Raw genomic sequence first — 20511 nt, 5'->3', positions numbered from 1 at the left:
GCTGGATTCTATCAAACATTTAGAGAAGAGTTAACGTTTATACTTCTCAAACTATTGCAAAAAATTGCAGAGGAAGGAATAGTCCAAAACTCATTTTATGAAGCCACCATCACCCTGCTACCAAAACCAGACAAAGATATCACAAACAAAGAAAATTAGAGACCAATACCACTGATAAACATAGACATAAAAATCCTCAAGAAAATACTAGCAATCTGAATCCAACAATACATTAAAAGGATCATACATCATGATCAAGTGGGATTTATCCCAGGGATGCAAGATTTTTCAATATTTGCAACTCAATCAGTGTTACACACCACATTAACAAATTGAAGAATAAAAACCATATGATCATCTCAATAGATGCAGAAAAATCTTTCAACAAAAATTCAACATTCATTTATGATAAATACTCTCCAGAGAGTGGGCATAAAGGGAACCTATCACAACATGATAAAGGCCATCTATGACAAACCCACAGCTAACATCATACTCAATGGTGAAAAGCTGAAAGCATTTCTGGTAAGATCAGGAGCAAGACAGGGATGTCCACTCTTGCCACTTTTATTAAACATAGTTTTGGAAGTCCCAGCCATGGAAATCAGAGAAGAAAAAGAAATAAGATGAATCCAAACTGGAAAAGAAGTTAAACTGTCACTGTTTGCAGATGACATGACATAGAAAATCCTAAAGATGCTACCAGAAAACTACTAGAGCTCATCTATGAAGACGGTAAGGTTGCAAGATACAAAATTAAAACACAGAACTCTGTTGCATTTCTATATACTAACAATGAAAGATCAGAAAGAGAAATTAAGGAAACAATCCCATTTACCATTGCATCAAAAAGAATAAAATACCTAGGAATAAACCTATGTAAGGAGGCAAAAGACCTGTACTCTGGAAACTATAAGACACTGATGAAAGAAATCGAAGATGACACAAACAGATGGAAAGATATAGCACGTTCTTGGATTGGAAAAATCAATATTGTCAAAATGACAATATTGGATTCATTTTAGTGTTGCAATTATGGTTCAACATACAAAAATCAATGTGACACACCACGTTAACAAAAGAAAAGGCAAGAACCACATGATCACCTCAATAGATGCAGAAAAAGCATTTGACAAAATTCCACACTCATTCATGATTAAAACTCTCACCAGTGTGGGAACAGAGGAAACATGCCTCAACATAATAAAAGCTATTTATGACAAACCCACAGCCAACATAACACTCAACAGTGAAAAGCTGAAAGCATTCCTACTAAAAGCTGAAAGTATTCCTACTAAATTCAGGAACAAGACAAGTATGCCCACTCTCACCAGTCCTATTTAACACAGTGTTACATGTCCTAGCCACAGCAATCAGACAAGAAAAAGAAATAAAATGTACACAAATTGGAAGGGAAAATGTAAAACTGTCACCATATGCAGATGACATGACACTGTACAGAGAGAATTAAAGTCTTCACACAAAAACAATTAGAACTAATGAATGAATTCAGCAAGGTAGTAGGATACAAGGTTATATACAGAAATCTGTTCCATTTTTTTACACTAACGATGAAATGTCAGAAAGAGTAAAAAAAAAAAAATCCTATTTAAAATCACCCCCCCACACAAAATACCTAGGAATAAACTTAACCAAGGAGATGAATGACAAATAAGCTGAAAACAATAAAACATTGATAAAGGAAACTAAAGATGATTAAAAGAAATGGAAAGATATCCCTTGCTCTTGGATTGAAAGAATTAATACTGTTAAAATGGCCATACCATCCAAAGCAATCTACAGATTTAATGCGATCCCTATCAAAATATCTATGATATTTTTCACAGAATTAGAACAAATGATTCTCGAATTTATACAGAATCACAAAGGGCCAATAATTGCCAAAGCAATCCTGAGGAAAAAGAACAAAGCTGGAGGCATAACCCCTCCAGATTTCAGATTATATTACAAAGCTACAGTATTCAAAACAGTGTGGTATTTGCACAGAAATATAGACATATAGAGATCAGCGGAACAGATAGAGAGCCCAGAAGTAAACCCATGCACCTAAGGTCAATTAATCTATGACAAAGGAGGCATGAATATACAATGGAGAAAAAACAGTCTCTTCAACAAGTGGTGTTAGGAAAGATGGACAGCTACTTGTAAATCAATGAAATTAGAACATTCTCTCACACCTTATACAAAAATAAACTCAAAATGGCTTAAAGACCTAAATATAAGACATTAAAACTCTAAATATAAACCATAAAAGTTCTAGAAGAGAATAGAGGCAAAACATTCTCTGACATAAATTGTAGCAGTATTTTCTTAGATGAGTCTAATCAAACTAAAAAAGCCTCTGCACAGCAAAAGAAACCATGAACGAAATGAAAAGGCAACATATAGAATGGAAGAAAATATTTGCAAGTGATGCAAATAAAAAAGGGGGTTAATATCCAAAACATACAAACAGCTTATACAACTCAGTATCAAAATAACAAACAACCCAATCAAAAAAATGGGCAGAAGACCCAAACAGACATTTTTCCAAAGAAGACATACAGATGGCCAACAGACACATGAAAAGATACTCAACATCAGTAATTATTAGATAAATGCAAAAATCAAAACCACAATGTGGTGTCACCTCACACTGCTCAGAATGGCCATCATCAAAAAGTCTACAAGGGCTTCCCTGGTGGCGCAGTGGTTGAGAGTCCGCCTGCCGATGAAGGGGACACAGGTTCGTGCCCCGGTCCGGGAAGATCCCACATGCCATGGAGCGGCTGGGCCCGTGAGCCATGGCTGCTGGGCCTGCGCGTCTGGAGCCTGTGATCCGCAACGGGAGAGGCTGCAACAGTGAGAGGCCCGCATACAGCAGGAAAAAAAAAAAAAAAAAAAGTCTACAAATAATAAATGCTCGAGAGGGTGTGGAGAAAAGGGAACCCTCCTGCACTGTTGCTGAGAATGTAAATTGGTGCAGCCACTATGGAGGACACTACAAAGTTCCTTTAAAAACTAAAAATAGAGCTTCCATATGATCCAGCAATCCCACTCCTGGGTATACATCTGGAAAAACGAAAACTCTAATTCAAAAAGATATATGCACTCCATAGTTCATAGCAGCACTATTTATAATAGCCAAAACATTGCAACAAACAAGTGCCCATCAACAGATGATTGGCTTAAGAAAATATGGAATACACAATGGAATATTACTCAGCCATTAAAAAAGAATGAAATATTGACATTTATAGTAACATGAATGGACCTAGAGAATATTATATTTAGTGAAGTAAGTCAGACAGAGAAAGACAAATACTATATGATATCACTTATATGTAGATTCTAAAAAATAATACAAATGAATGTATATACAAAACAGAAACAGACTCATAGACATAGAAAACAAATTTAGGGTTACCAAAGGGGAGAGGGGGGGAAGGAGGGACAAATTAGGAATATGGGATTAACAGATACAAACTATTAGACATAAAATAGATAAGCAATAAGAATTTACTGTATAGCATGGGTAAATATATTCAATACCTTGTAATAACCTATAAAGGGATTTAATCTGAAAACATATATGTAACTGAAACACTTTGCTATACATCTGAAACTAACACAATATTATAAATCAACTATACTTAAATAAAAAATTACCATTAGGGTCAGGCTTTACATTTGAGACCCTCAAATAAATCGGAGCCTCAAAGACCCTCGGAGAGGCAGGGCCTTTAAGAGCATATGGCTCAGCCCTTGTCTCCACTGCCAACTCTATTCAATGTGGAAACTGAGCCCTGGAGAAGCTTAATGGCTTCCCCATGATAGACAGATGGGTAGGGGAAGAGCACAAGGGACACTGGCTCCTTATCCAGTGTTGTTTCTGCTACATGGAAAGGCTGAGAGACACTGAATGCAGAAATCTGTCCTGCCATTCTTACTGCAGGTGAGACCAATAATAAATGACAATGGCAGGAAACTTTTACAAACTGAAAATTAATAAAAAATTGTAACTTAGGACAATCATTGCTTACTCCTACCCTGGAGAGCACTAAGATTGAACTTTGGCTGCTTCTTTTGTATAGATCAGCCCTTGCCCTGCTCCTCTTAGCCTCGTTTGCCTTCTTGGATGAATCATCTGTGACTTGGTCTATATGACCAGAGATGGGACATTTCCAAGAGAATTGCTGGATGCAGGTACCCACAAACAGGATCATTTTAATCCTTTTGAGTCCAATGCTGCCCCAGCTTTTACATTCCCTTCATCACAACCTGTTAAGTCATTTTCGGTTTTCCAGTTGGCTACTCATGTTTCCAATGATATGCGTTCTGATCGGCACTCTCTGAGACCTTTATGAGCATGTTCCCTGTCAGGCCACTTGGGTTAAAAGCATTTAACAACAGCAGGGGTAGAAACAGCTCTTATAAAACAACCTGCTTTTTACTCAGTCTCAGGAAGATGTACCCTCAATGCTGATACTTTCTCAAAGCTTCTAGCTGTTAACGATACGAATGCAGGTAATTTAAAAGTGGCCATAAAGGCAATCAAAGAATCCCTCTGTTAATCACAAGAAAACAAAGGAAATAAAAAAAGAGTTAATCAACCCACCCCTTTCAAAAGACCTTGCAACTAAAGACCATGGAAATAAAGGTAACTTAAGTTCATTAGGATGAAACAATTGCATGTTTTCTTGTTAGGAATTAATCATATCTCAGGGGTTCAGGAGAAATTCTTTACATGATTTTTACTGTTTTCATGGACTTAAGGAATGTTATTGCTGGAGCAAAAAGATCTACCATCTACAAACCCTAAAGGCTTAGAGGTTAAGAATTCTGCCTAAGGCCACACAACTCATGGACACCAAGACAAGGAAGGAACTCAGTCTCCTGGTTCTCAGCCCAGTACATGCTCACTCAACTGTCATTTTCCCCTCCAGAAGGCTCAGGCTACACTCTGCACAGCATGTTGCACTGTTCGCTGGTGGTACTACCAGCCCAGGGATGGGGATCTAAATTTCAGTTCAGCACTGCATCTACTTCCTGGAGTCATCTGCCTGTCCTCTGTTCCTAGCCTGACCCCAGTGCTCTGGTCCTAAAGCGTAAAGCAAGACAGTGTCTCAGAAAGGCTGTGCTAAGTGAGGCAGAAATGGCAAAGGACATTCTGCCCATTGACGAATGCAGCTGACTGCTTCAACACTTCACTCCAAAAACATCTGGATGTGGGCAAGACTTGGTCTACTTGGCCTATATTCTAGTTATTCTTTTCCCCATGAACTATGGTTCTATTAATTACAGGGGAAATTGGAGGAAATAAATTGGCACATGAAGTTTTCAAGTCTTCCTTGTGTTATTAAGGAACTGGAATCAAGCTAGTGGCACTAATACACTGATGAGATGCACAGATGTGGAGACACAAGCTTAAACCTCCCTTTTTTTCTTTTCCTTTAAAAATTTTTTTTACTCTGGTAAATACATTTAACACAAAATTTACCTTAATTATCTTTAACTGTACAGTTCAGTGATATTAAATATTAATTACATTCACATTGTAGTGCAATCATCACTAATATCTCCTGAACTCTTTTCATCTAACAAACCTGAAATTCTATACTCATTTAACAATGACTTGCCATTTCCTCCACCACCCCCAGCCTCTGACAGCCATTACTTTACTTTCTTTTTTCTTTTGTTTAAAATTTTATTTTTTTATACAGCAGGTTCTTATTAGTTAACCATTTTATACATATTAGTGTATATGTGTCAGTCCCAATCTCCCAATTCATCACACCACCACCACCCCCTGCCACTTTCCCCCCTTGGTGTCCAGACGTTTGTTCTCTACATCTGTGTCTCTATTTCTGCCCTGCAAACCAGTTCATCTGTATCATTTTTCTAGGTTCCACATATATGCATTAATATACGATATTTGTTTTTCTGTTTCTGACTTACTTCACTCTGTATGACAGTCTCTAGATTCATCCACATCTCTACAAATGAGCCAATTTCGTTCCTTTTTATGGCTGAGTACTACTCTATTGTATATATGTACCACATCTTCTTTATCCATTCGTCTGTCGATGGGCATTTAGATTGTTTCCATGACCTGGCTATTGTAAACAGTGCTGCAATGAACATTGGGGTGCATGTGTCTTTTTGAATTATGGTTTTCTCTGGGTATATGCCCAGTAGTGGGATTGCTGGGTCATATGGTAATTCTATTTTTAGTTTTTTAAGGAACTTCCATACTGTCCTCCATAGTAGCTGTCAATTTACATTCCCACAACAATGCAAAAGGGTTCCCTTTTCTCCACACACTCTCCAGCATTTGTTGTTTGTAGATTTTCTGATGATGGCCATTCTGACTGGTGTGAGGTGATACCTCATTGTAGTTTTGATTTGCATTTCTCTAATAATTAGTGATGTTGAACAGCTTTCCGTGTGCTTCTTGGCCATCTGTATGTCTTCTTTGGAGAAATGTCTATTTAGGTCTTCCGCCCATTTTTTGATTGGGTACTTTACTTTCTGTCTCTGTGATTTTGGTACCTGTGAATCTAATACCTCATATTAGTGGAATCATACAGTATTTGTCCTTTTATGACTGGCTTATTTCAGTTGGCATAATGTCTTCAATGTTCGTCCATTTTGCATCATGTGTCATCATTTCCTTCTTTTTTAAGGTTTAATAATATTTCATTGTAATATACCATATTTTGTTTATCCATTTATCTGTTGATGGGCCCCTGGGTTGCTTCCACCTTTTGGCTACTGTGAATATGCTGCTATAAACGTGGTTGTAATAGAACAGGGAGATCAGCTCAGTGCTTTGTGACCACCTAGAGAGTCGACAGGGAGGGTGGAAGGGATATGCAAGAGGGCGGAGATATGGGGATATATGTATATGTATAGCTGATTCACTTTGTTATAAAGCAGAAACTAAGACACCATTGTAAAGCAATTATACTCCAATAAAGATGTTTATAAAAAAAAGTGGGTGTATAAATATATCTTCATGTCCCTACTTACAATTTTTTTGGCTATATATACAGAAGAGAAATAGCTGGATTATATGGTAATTCTATTTTTAATTTTTGGAGGGACAGCCATACTGTTTTCCATAGTGGCTGCACTATTTTACATTCCCACCAGCAGTGCACCAGTTTCCAATTTCTACACATCCTCATCAACACTTGTTAATTTCCATTTTTTGATAGTAGCCATTCTAATTAGTTGAGGTGGTCGAAACCCCACTTTTAATCCATAATCTTCTACTGGATTCCTTCTTCTGCCTCTGCTCAGAGACTTGGCCTTCTAGAGAAGGGACTCAAGTTGGGAATTCTCTCAATGCTGGTATCTGGTATACAGAGTTCAAGAAAAACCAACACAAACATCAGCTTTTCTTCCTTAGTAAGGGCTTTACCTGTCTGATTTAAATACTTGCCTCAGGGCAGATGTTGAAGGACCACGGTGGAGAAAGTAGCCTATGAAGATGGAGAGTGTGGGATGAAGAACCTAGAGAACACACTGAGTATGGGGAGGCTGGTGAGAGGACCAGGGTGGGTCATGGGATGGGAAAGAGGAAGGACCAGGAGGTGCTGGCTGAAGGTGGTTATCCCGGACCCTCAGAAGCAGAGTGTGCTGAGACCTGATGCTGGCCAGACTTCCGCAGGACACAGACAAGCACAGGGAAGTTAAACCATAAACCACAGGACTGTCCGAGTATAAAACAGTAAATGGAATTATTTGGGAACCCAGTTATCCTCAGAAGCCTTGGACAGACTTTGAACATTTATATATTTTTCCAACTATTTGCTCCATATAATTTTCAAGTGATTCTCTTACTTTTGCTTGAACTGACATAGCTTGAGGGTGACCCTAAAATTATATTGTCAGTTAATGCTCTCCTAGAAGATTCCATTTGAATTATTTCCCTAAATCTCAAGTTATTAGACAATATAATGAAAACATTTATTAATGTCTATCAAGACCAAGGGTTCTCACTAGCTACCTGGTCTTCCATCCTTCAGGAGGCTGATTACTTCCTCCCAGGGTGCTGGATGTGGCACCTAGATTATACCTCTACTGTTGCTGCTCTTTTAAAACTTGGCTGGTATCTGTGAATTTGGTGCTTTATGATGAAGAAATAGGTGCCCCTAATGCTGTGCTGAGGAAGGTTCCTGTCTGAGGCTCGTCTACAGATGCTGGGGCCAGTGCTGCTCCATCCTGTACTGCAGCTTCTGTTCCTCAAATCCCTCACCACGGAGCAATCACATTTGCGTGAAATGTCTTTGCTGCATGTAATTTCAGTGATTTTTCCAGACAGAATGCTGAGCTGAGTAGGAGTGTGATTCAGTGTAGCCCAAGGGGCTATCACTTCTGAGAGGAAAAGACAGGAACTCCAGGGGACTGTGTCGAGGACACAGGGATGTGTGGAGACTTTCTCTTTGACAAAAATGAGCCCCATCAGGGCACCAAAAAGTCTTTTCAAATATTTCCCAGGTGACTAAGTGAACAAAGCCACAACTGTGTGTGCACTTACAATCTGCCTGAAACATCGTCACCATGTAGTTGTAATTACAGTGCACTACACTACTTCCCCCCTTATCCTGGGGAAACAATCCACCACCCCTAGTGGATGCCTGAAAACTCAGACAGTACTGAACCCTATATGTGCAATGCTTTTTTCCTAGGTATACATATGTGTGGTAAAGATTAATTTATAAATTAGGCACAGTAAGAAATTAACAGTAACTAATAATAGAACAAATATGATAATATCCTGTAATAAGTTATGTGAATGTGGCCTTTTTCTCTATCTCAAAATATCTTGTACTAATTTTATGACTTTTCCAATTTAATAAGCATTTACCACACATTGTGGCCGTAACTTTTTGTTTGTTTCTTTATTTTTGGCTGTGTTGCGTCTCTGTTGCTGCTCACGGGCTTTCTCTAGTTGCGGTGAGCGGGGGCTACTCTTCATTGTGGTGCACGGGCTTCTCATCGCGGTGGCTTCTCGTTGCGGAGCATGGGCGCTAGGCACACGGGCTTTAGTAGTTGTGGCACACGGGCTCAGTAGTTGTGGCGCACAGGCTTAGTTGCTCCACAGCATGTGGGATCTTCCCGGACCAGGGCTCGAACCCGTATCCCCTGCACTGGCAGGTGGATTCTTAACCACTGCCCCACCAGGGAAGCCAAGTGGCCATAACTTCTGCAGTTTGAGATCAGACAGCAAAACTAGCATGAATTTCTTTTTCCTTCTTCACAATTTCACAGACAGAAGATTCTTTCTTACCATAGATCTTAGAAACCTCAGCATACATTTTTTTTCTTTACTTAGTAATTTGAAAACTTTCATATGAAGGGAGCACTTTACATCTTTTCTTTGGTATATCCGATTTGCTAGCATTGCTACTCTTGCACTTGGGGACTTTATTGAGGGTGATTTTAAACCCTTTTAAAATAAGGGTGATTTTAACACAAGTATCATGATAACATGATAGTGGATGGAAACTGAGGCAGCTGTGAAGTGATCAATGGGGCAGGATATGCTGGACAAAGGGGTGATTCACGTGCTGGGAGGGACCAAGGCAGACAACCCGAGATCCCATCAAGCAATCAGAATGACACTCAAGTTAAAACTTATGAATTGTTTGCTTCTGGAATTGTCCATTTAATATTTTCAGACTCTGGTTGACAGCAGGTGCCTGAACCTACAGAAAGCAAAACCTCTGATAAGGCAAGACTGCTGTACCTTGTAATTTTATTGTAACAATCTTAAGCAGTGTTTAAATCCTTAGTGGTGTTCAGAGTCTTTGATTATTTTAGATGGGCCATCGAAAGCATTAACAGTTCAAAGTGTGCCATGAACATAGAAAGTTGGACAATTTTTCTGATATTGTAACTATGTTCTACTTTAAGTAGGAAAACAATACTTCTCGTGATGCTGAGAGCTGAATACCATTCCTCAGAGCTCCCTGGCTGTCAGCATAAACAAACATATTTATTGTGACTGTGTTTTGGTAAACATGATGTTGACAAATAAAGTGCTAATAATTTTCTTCTTTTGTACCTTGTAGAAACTCCTTAAAAAGCCCAATCTCTATTGTAACTATGAACATTAGTTTTATCTCCATAGAATCCAGAAGTAAGAATTTACAAGCTGGAGTTCACGATGAGATAAACACAGATATGGAGAGTCAGCTTTTAAACATTTTACAGCAATGTGACACAGCCACATTATTTAAGTACATGACCAGAGGACTTGTCTCAGTGAAGAGACAGAGACTGATTTAAGCGTTTTTCATTTCATTTTCGAATCTATTTTTGTTGTATTTTTTAAATATCAGACCATCATGGGTTGAAATTAAGAAAAATAATTTGTCGTTCACCACAGGTGCCCTACCTTAGGCTCTATCTGGGGATGAATAAATGTGTATGCTGTATGTGTGCTCAGTAAAAAACAATTTTTGGATGCTCTTGTTTTCCCAGATAATGGCAGTAGTAACTCTGTGAGCCAAAAGGTGTATGCTGGAACCATAAACTGGAAACTACCAAACTGTCTATCATTCATAGACTGGAAAATAAATTACATTTTCATACAGCAGTGAGATGAGCAAACTACAGCTACATTCAATATGAATCTCAAACAGAATGTTAAATGAAAGAAGCCAGACACAAAAGAATGCAGATGATGTGGTTGCCTTTACATAAGGATCAAAAAGGCAAGTGGCACTATGGTGTTAGCAGTTAGGGTGGTGGTCACCCTTGGGGTCGTGACTGGCAGACAGCACAAGCTGGTTTCTGGGGTGCCAGTCAGGTTCTGTTTCTTGATCTGCTGCTTAAATGCATATGCATTCACTTTGTGAAAATTCACTGAGCTGTGCCTTTTTCTACAAGTTTTATATTACATTTCAATAAAAAAATAAAAACAAACAACAACACAAGCAGATCTTGGAATCTTCACAAAGCAGGTTTCAGGGAGAGCACTGAGACACATGGCACCCACCCCAGTGCCAAACAGGGGTAGAGTGACCAGGGAGTGAGGTGTGACCACCAACTCCATAGCTGACCTCTTAGGGTAATCAGCCAAGTCACTCATGTCAAGATGTGGTTGGATTAAAGAAACTAAGCAGGGATTTCTCTGGGGGCGCAGTGGTTAAGAATCCGCCTGCCAATGCAGGGGACACAAGTTCGATCCCTGTTCTGGGAAGATCCCACATGCTGTGGAGCAACTAAGCCCATGTGCCACAACTACTGAGCCCGCACACCACAACTACTGAAGCCTGTGCGCCTACAGCTTATGCTCCACAAGAGAAGCCACTGAAATGAGTAGCCTGCGGACCGCAACAAAGACCCAACGCAGCCAAAAATAAATAAATAAATAAATAAATAATTTTTAAAAAGAAACTAAGCAGTGCCATGGCACCTTCATTTCCTGAGTGCAGGCTGAGTGTTGCAGCAGAACCAGCTGGCCTGGGTTTGAATTTCGGCTCCACCACATGACTGAAAAGCATAACCCTGGGTCAGTGCCTTAAACACTCAGTGCCTCAGTTTCCACATCTCTAAAATAGGGGTAGTGATAGGTTTGACTACATTAAATTTGGATCCACATCCCACACAGAATTAGCAAGTAAGGGTTTGGTTCTGTTATATCTATGTACCAGGCACTTTAATCCTTACATCCATTGTAAGAAGTGGACTCAGTGAAGGAGGGATTTCAATGAGGCCACATGCCTAGTAAATGCAGAATTGAGGTCTGAACCCCAGGCTTGCCTGGTTCCCAGCCCACAATCTAAGGCTTCCTGACAAAGAGGGAAAACTCTCTCTTAGAAACCAGGAAATGGAAAAGATGACCAAGAAAATCATTCAAGTGTGAGGAAACATGTAAGATTTTGGAATAAGTAAAGGAAATTATTGGATAGCCTTTCAATGGGATGTTAGAACCTTCTCAAATTATTCGATTCTATGAGGGCTTCGTGCCTTTTTTTGCCTTTAGTTACTTTACAACTCTGAAAATTATAAATAAGGGATAGCAATACAAAGAATTCTTGACTAAAGACATGAAAATAAATTCTGGACCCCCAAGAAAATAATACAGCAAGTTTCAAGTTCATATACAAAGTTACTTCAACATTTCTTTACCCCATACAAACCTGTGGTCTTTTGAATTCTTCTTTGAACCAGTTACAATATCTTATAAGTGCCCTCATTCAATCAGTGAATTTGATAAAATCTTTCACATGTGTTTGTTTTACGTTTGCATGAGAATCATGATTTTAATTTTTTTAATCCTCTAACACACAGAGGAGGACACGTTCAGGTTTGTGCCCCAGCATCTTCTGAGGAAGGTACACTGTTTGCCATAAATACAGTATTTTAATGGACACCCAAGTAGCCTGTCTTTATTTATTTAATTTTTGTCCTCGCAGTGCAGCTTGTGGGATCTTAGCTCCCCAACCAGGGATTAAACCCAGGCCCTCAGCAGTGAAAGTGCCAAGTCCTGACCACTGGACCTCCAGGGAATTCCTATAAGTAGCCTATTTTTAGATTCGGCCATGAATGTTTCTATTTTATGAAACTGTATTTTTTTAACTGACATAAGTTTCAGCCTAAAGCCACATCTCTTTGAAATATTTTCTAGATTTTTGTCCTTACAAATTAATACTTTGTCTCTCATGCTATAATTCCAGTCAAAGATGTCCACAGTCTGAGAAACATCTACACTGGACAAGTATATTATTAGACATATCAGTGTTCAGGTTGAGGTTTTCCTTTGGAAAATAACTTGTATATTGCAGCTAGAGGATGTTTCCTGAGCTATTATGCCACCAAAACCTCCTAATGAAGAACAAGAAATGAAATAGTTGGATAAGGGTGTTGGCACTATAATGTGGACCAAGGTGAAGGACCTAGAAATATGGATGGAGGCTGCCTTGAAATGACTGAAATTCTCTGTCCAGAGAGTCAGGAATGGGGAGATGAAGAATTTATTGACCATGCATCCAGGAGTAGAGGGTAGGCTCAGCCCTCTTGGATGTTCCAATCCAGACCCTGACCATCCTAACAGAGATTCCTGAGTCCTTGGAATACACCGGGGCCTCTTTCAGCTCCCCATCATGGAAGGAGGGCGAGAGAGTGCAGGTCACAGTGCCACTCCCCACCTATGCTCAACTGAAGATGCGTCCCTCTCTAGGAGAAACCAGCTGAGACATCTGCCCCTGCCTGAAAGTTCTGGGGTCTACCACCCCCGCCCTCATTCGAATTTAGACATTCCCTGGCCCTGGCTGTGTATGGCCCCTGAGATGTTCCATGGTGCTGTTTGAAACAAAGGAACAAGAAGTTTTTAGGGCTAAGGAACACATTGCGCTCACCAGGAGGCCCCAGCAGCTCCTAATGGAATCAGTATGGGCCATGACACAGACTCCTTCATTTTAATTCCTGATCTGCTACCAACTGTGATATTGTAAAAAGGTGCTTCACCTCTCTCATGAGGCCCACATTTCTTCATCTATAAAGTGCAGATAATACCGTATAGGGGTGTGGTGGCCATACTGAAAGTATGCACAAAGGAAAGTATTATGAAAACACCCAGTACAATTATTGGTCTGGCAATATGTTGATGCTAGCCTTGAACAGTCTAAAAATAACTTTCTAAAAATAAAAAAAGATGCTAGGAAAATTTTATGAGAATTCATCTTTCCACTTGTATAATTTTCATAAAAACTCTGGAAGTGTTAGCATGTAAACAATGCCAGATACTCATTTTCTTTATAAATATATCAGCTTTACAAAACAGAACAAACCCAAGTAAATTATATGCACATGATTAATTATAAACCTTTTGTCTCATTGATAAAAGCTTATCGAAATGTGAATTAGGAATGTAAGGAGCATCCTTGAACTTTCTGATCCATTTCTTCAAGCTTAATTTCAAAAATCTTAAGAACCATACATTCTCCCTCCCTGAACTAAATTCAAAGGAAGAGAGAGAATGGAGAATGAGCCAAACCCCAAGACTTGGGGATGTCTATGGTTAAAAAGTTGGGGAAGAATGCTCCAAGTCATTGCCATTCAAAAAAATAAAAATTAAAACTACTAGAATAGCTAAAATTAAAAGGACTGAAAATACTAAATGTTGATGAGGATGTGAAGCAACTGAAACTCTCATAAACTGCTGGTGGGAGTTTAAAATGGTACAACTTTGGAAAGGTTATTTTCTTATATAGTTAAGGATGTACCTATTGCACATCTGCATCAAAGTGTTTGCTCAAAAGAAACGAAAATGTATATCCACAAAAAGACTTGCATAAGAATATTCATAGCAGTTTATTCATATGGTCAAAAAAGAACACAACCCAAACTAATACCCCCAGGAAAATAGATAAATGAACTGTGGATAAGATACATACTACTCAGCAATAACCATGAACAAACTACTGACAGATGATGTATGAATTTCATAGACATTATGCTGAGTGAAATAAGCCAGTCATAAAAGAGTAGACAATGTATGAATTTATTTACATGAAGATTTACAAAAGACAAAACTATCTATAGTGAAAAAAAATCAGAAAAGTGGTTTACTCCGGAGAGGCATAAGGGGACTTTCCGGGGTGATGGGATGTTCTATGCCTCAGTAGGAGGAGTATGTGTTTGTTCCTGTGCCAAAATATATCAGATTGTACACTTATGTGCATTTTACCCTATATAAATTTTACCTAAAAAATGACTGAAAACAAATGCTGAACTACAGTTAGTAGACTGCATTTCTCAGTTCATGGGTTAGTAACTCTGAAACTACTTTCTGTGTATCCTACTTTTGAGCAAATGAGTAATTTTTTTAAGAGGACTCAGGGTCAGATTTCTTACTATCAGAGAAGAGTTACAAACATGGATAAAGGAAACATTAGCATGTTCCCTGAGGTTATAGATTGAAATTGGAGGTATCCGTAAGAACTCAAGCTTTTTAACAGATAAATAGGTATATAAACAATTTTCTAGCTCAGCCCACTGAGAGCACTTAAAGCAATGACACCCCAATAGCAATGAACACATCTAGCACTTATGTCTTGTTTTCTAGCTACCATTCTTCACTAAAATGACCAGGGCTCCTTGGAGAAAAGCCTTGTATTCCAGAACTGGATCATGAAAAGCACAAGATGAGCCTGGGACAACTTTTTGTACCAGAAACTAAGGAGATGCTCAATGAGTACTTGGGGAAATGACCCAGGATTAGCTCAAAGGATCTTCTACAGGACAAATCTGCAACAACTTGAGCATCAGTAATAAAAGTGTGTTATACTCCACTGTATAAAATAAGAATCCATGAAAGCACACTGTTATGAATAGATACATACATATACACGTAGGGGAACAGAAAAGCTCTTCCTTATAGAAAAATGCTAATTCAGAAATATAGAAGGAATGGTAGAATTAAAAAATCATCAAACGACACTAAAACTAGTTTGATAAGGGTGAAAACTTAATGAGGAACAGATATTTATCTAGTCTCAAAGTACTTCCTTACAAATTATTTACTTCTTACAAAGGGAAAAATGGTAACTTTATGGTGGAGAAATTTGGCAGACGCCACCTGTTCCAGTTACTAGGGCTACATAATAAATTATCCCCAAACTCACCACCATTAATCAGCCATTTATTATGCTCGTGGATTCCGGGGTTTAGGAATTTGGACAAAGTACATCAGGAATGGCTTGTCTCTGCTCCATGATGTTGGCGTTCTCAGCTGGAAAATGTGAAATCTAAAGGCTGGGATCATTCAAAGCCTCCTTTACTCACATACATCACGTACTTGATGTCTGTCACTGGGAGCTTCAGATCTTCTACGTGTGGCAAGTTGGGCTTCCTCACAGGATGGTGGCTGCCTGGATTCACTACTGTACAGTTACTACTTCTCACTTTGTTATTAATAAGTAGCTTATAGGGAGAGAGTTTGAAACTGTATAAATACTGTGTATCTCAGTCATGACTTTTCCACTCTTTAGCATCTACTGATGATTTTTGCCTGCAACAATTATAGTTCTAGTATTGTTGCAAACTGTTTTTTTAATAAATTTATTTATTTTTGGCTGTGTTGGATCTTTGCTCCTGCGTGCGGGCTTTCTCTAGTTGTGGCGAATGGGGGCCACTCTTCATTGCAATACGCCGGCTTCTCATTGTGGTGTCTTCTCTTGTTGTGGAGCACAGGCTGTAGGCACATGGGATTCAGTAGTTGCAGCACGCGGGCTCAGCAGTTGTGGCTCTCGGGCTCTAGAGTGCAGGCTCAGTAGTTGTGGCGCATGGGCTTAGCTGCTCCATGGCATGTGGGATCTTCCCAGACCAGGGCTCGAACCAGTGTCTCCTGCATTGGCAGGCGGATTATTAACCACTCCCAACGCCAGGAAGGCCTGCAAACTCTATTTTTAAATGCCAGTTTACTTCACATACATCTACATTTCTTCAAGAAGTCCAAAATCCAAACAGAGTATAGGTTGAATCTTGGAAGCATAGAACTCATTTGTTCGCTCACTAGACTTCATCTTTGATAAAGCCCCTAGTTTTTCTAGTTGGACAATCTTTGTTAATCCAAAAGGCAACGAAAAAAGACATCTCATACATTTAATTGCATTTCTATTATTAAACACTGAAGTTGAGCATCTTTTCATATTTAAATCATTTATATTTCCTTTTTTAATAACTATTTGTTCTTATCATTTATCCATTTCACTTTTACTTGCAGGAGTTTTTTTATATATGAAGAAGTAATTATGGAACAAAGAAATATATTATGGAAGATAGCTCTTTATCAGTTAAACAGGTTGCAAGCATTTTTCTCAGTTGTGTTTGTCCTTTCTCCTTTCTCCTGAGTATTCTTTCTTTTTGGGGAGGGGGGACCATAGCAGAGTTTTAATAGGTACCACTTTGGACATTTTTTTTCTTGAATTTTATTTTATTTTTTCATACAGCAGGTCCTTATTAGTCATCAATTTTATACACATCAGTGTATACATGTCAATCCCAATCTCGCAATTCATCACACCACCCCCACCCCACCCCTCCGCCGCTTTCCCCACTTGGTGTCCATACGTTTGTTCTCTACATCTGTGTCTCAATTTCTGCCCTGCAAACCAGCTGATGTGTACCATTTTTCTAGGTTCCACATATATGCGTTAATATGAGATATTTGTTTTTCTCCTTCTGACTTACTTCACTCTGTATGACAGTATCTAGATCCATCCACGTCTCTACAAATAACCCAATTTTTTTCCTTTTTATGGCTGAGTAATATTCCATTGTATATATGTGCCACATCTTCTTTCTCTATTCATCTGTCGATGGGCAATTAGGTTGCTTCCATGACCTGGCTATTGTAAACAGTCCTGCAATTAACACTGGTGTGCATGTGCCTTTTTGAATTATGGTTTTCTCTGGGTATATGCCTAGTAGTGGGATTGCTGGGTCATATGGTAATTCTATTTTTAGCTTTTTAAGGAACCTCCATACTGTTCTCCATAGTGGCTGTATCAATTTACATTCCCACCAACAAAGCAAGAGGGTTCCCTTTTCTCCACACCTTCTCCAGCATTTGTTGTTTGGAGATTTTCTGATAATGCCCATTCTAACTGGTGTGAGGCGATACCTCATTGTAGTTTTGATTTGCATTTCTCTAATAATTAGTGATCTTGAGCAGCTTTTCATGTGCTTCTTGGCCAGCAGTATGTCCTCTTTGGGAAATGTTTATTTAAGTCTTCTGCCCATTTTTGGATTGGATTGTTTGTTTTTTTGATATTGAGCTGCATGAGCTGTTCATATATTTTGGAGATTAATCCTTTGTCCGTTGATTCATTTGCAAATATTTTTTTCCATGTTGAGGGTTGTCTTTTCGTATTGTTTGTGCTTTCCTTTGCTTTGCAAAAGCTTTTAAGTTTCATTAGGTCCCATTTGTTTATTTCTGTTTTTATTTCCATTACTCTAGGAGGTGGATAAAAAAATATCTTGCTGTGATTTATGTCAAAGAGTGTTCTTCCTATGCTTTCCTCTAAGAATTTTAAAGTGTCCGGTCTTACATTTAGGTCTGTAATTCATTTTGAGTTTATTTTTGTGTATGGCGTTCGGGAGTGTTCTAATTTCATTCTTTTACATGTAGCTGTCCAGTTGTCCCAGCACCACGTATTGAAGAGACTGTCTTTTCTCCATTGTATATCCTTGCCTCCTTTGTTATAGATTAGTTGACCACAGGTGCATGGGTTTATCTCTGGGCTTTCTATCTTGTTCCACTGATCATTTTTCTGTTCTTGTGCCAGTACCATATTGTCTTGATTACTGTAGCTTTGCAGTATAGTCTGAAGTCAAGGAGTCTGATTCCTCCAGCTCTGTTTTTTTCTCTCAAGACTGTTTTGGCTATTCAGGGTCTTTTGTGTCTCCATACAAATTTTAAGATTTTTTGTTCTAGTTCTGTAAAAGATGCCATTGGTAATTTAATAGGGATTGCACTGAATCTGTAGATTGCTTTGGGTAGTAGAGTCATTTTCACAATACTGATTCTTCCAATCCAAGAATATGGTATAGCTCTCCATCTGTTGGTATCATCTTTAACTTCTTTCAACATTGTCTTATAGTTTTCTGCATACAGGTCTTTTGTCTCCCAAGGTAGGTTGATTCCTAGGTATTTTATTCTTTTTGTTGCAATGGTAAATGGGCGTGTTTCCTTAATTTCTCTTTCAGATTTTCCATCATTAGTGTATAGAAATGCAAGAGATTTCTGTGCATTAATTTTGCATCCTGCAACTTTACGAAATTCATTGGTTAGCTCTAGCAGTTTTCTGGTGGCATCTTTAGGATTCTCTATGTATAGTATCATGTCATCTGCAAACAGTGACAGTTTTACTTCTTCTTTTCCAATTTGTATTCCTTTTATTTCTTTTTCTTCTCTGATTGCCATGGCTAGGACTTCCAAAACTATGCTGAATGATAGTGGCAAGAGTGGACATCCTTGTCTTTTTCCTGATCTGAGAGGAAATGTTTTCAGTTTTTCACCATTGAGAATGATGTTTGCTGGGGTTTGTCATATATGGCCTTTATTATGTTGAGGTGGGTTCCCTCTATGCCCACTTTCTGGAGAGTTTTTATCATAAATGGGTGTTGAATTTTGTCCAATGATTTTTCTGCATCTATTGAGATGATCACATGGTTTTTATTCTTCAATTTATTAATATGGTGTATCACCTTGATTCATTTGCGTATACTGAAGAATCCTTGCATCCCTGGGATAAATCCCACTTGATCATGGTGTATGATCCTTTTAATGTGTTGTTGGATTCTGTTTGCTAGTATTTTGTTGAGGATTTTTGCATCTATATTCATCACTGACATTGGTCTGTAAGTTTCTGTTTTTGTAGTATCTTTGTCTGGTTTTGGTATCAGGGTGATGGTGGCCTCATAGGATGAGTTTGGGAGTGTTCCTTCCTCTGCAATTTTTTGGAAGAGTTTGAGAGGATGGGTGTTAGCTCTTCTCTAAATGTTCGATAGAATTCACCTGTGAAGCCATCTGGTCTTGGACTTTTGTTTGTTGGAATATTTTTAATTACAGTTTCAATTTCATTACTTGTGATTGGTCTGTTCATATTTTCTATTTCTTCCTGGTCCAATCTTGGAAGGCTATACCTTTCTAAAAATTTGTCCATTTCTTCCAGGTTGTCCATTTTATTGGCATAGAGTTGCTTGTAGCAGTCTCTTAGGATGCTTTGTATTTCTGCAGTGTCTGTTGTAACTTCTCCTTTTTCATTTCTAATTTCATTGATTTGAGTCCTCTCCTTTTTCTTGATGAGTCTGGCTAATGGTTTATCAATTTTGCTTATCTTCTCAAAGAACCACCTTTTAGTTTTATTGGTCTTTGCTATTGTTTTCTTTGTTTCTATTTCATTTATTTCTGCTCTGATCTTTATGATTTCTTTCTTTCTGCCAACTTTGAGTTTTGTTTGTTCTTCTTTCTCTAGTTCCTTTAGATGTAAGATTATATTGTTTGAGATTTTTCTTGTTTCTTGAGGTATACTTGTATAGCTATAAACTTCCCTCTTAGATCTGCTTTTGTTGCATCCCGTAGGTTTTGGATCATCATGTTTTCATTTTCATTTGTCTCTAGGTATTTTTTGATTTCCTCTTTGACTTCTTCAGTGATATCTTGATTATTTAGTAACGTATTGTTTAGCCTCCATGTGTTTGTGGTTTTTTTTTCCCCTGTAATTGATTTCTAATCTCATAGTGTTGTGGTCAGAAAAGATGCTTGATATGATTTCAATTTTCTTAAATTTACTGAGGCTTGATTTGTGACCCAAGATATGATCTACCCTGGAGAATGTTCCATGTGCACTTGAGAAGGAAGTGTAATCTGCTGTTTTTGGATGGAATGTCCTATAAATATCAATTAAATCTATCTGGCTTATTGTGTCATTTAAAGCTTGTGTTTCCTTAATAATTTTCTGTTTGGATGATCTTTCAACTGGTGTA

Source organism: Lagenorhynchus albirostris, chromosome 1 (assembly GCF_949774975.1).
Source record: "Lagenorhynchus albirostris chromosome 1, mLagAlb1.1, whole genome shotgun sequence".
Taxonomy (NCBI): domain Eukaryota; kingdom Metazoa; phylum Chordata; class Mammalia; order Artiodactyla; family Delphinidae; genus Lagenorhynchus; species Lagenorhynchus albirostris.
This window is presented reverse-complemented; position numbering follows the sequence as displayed.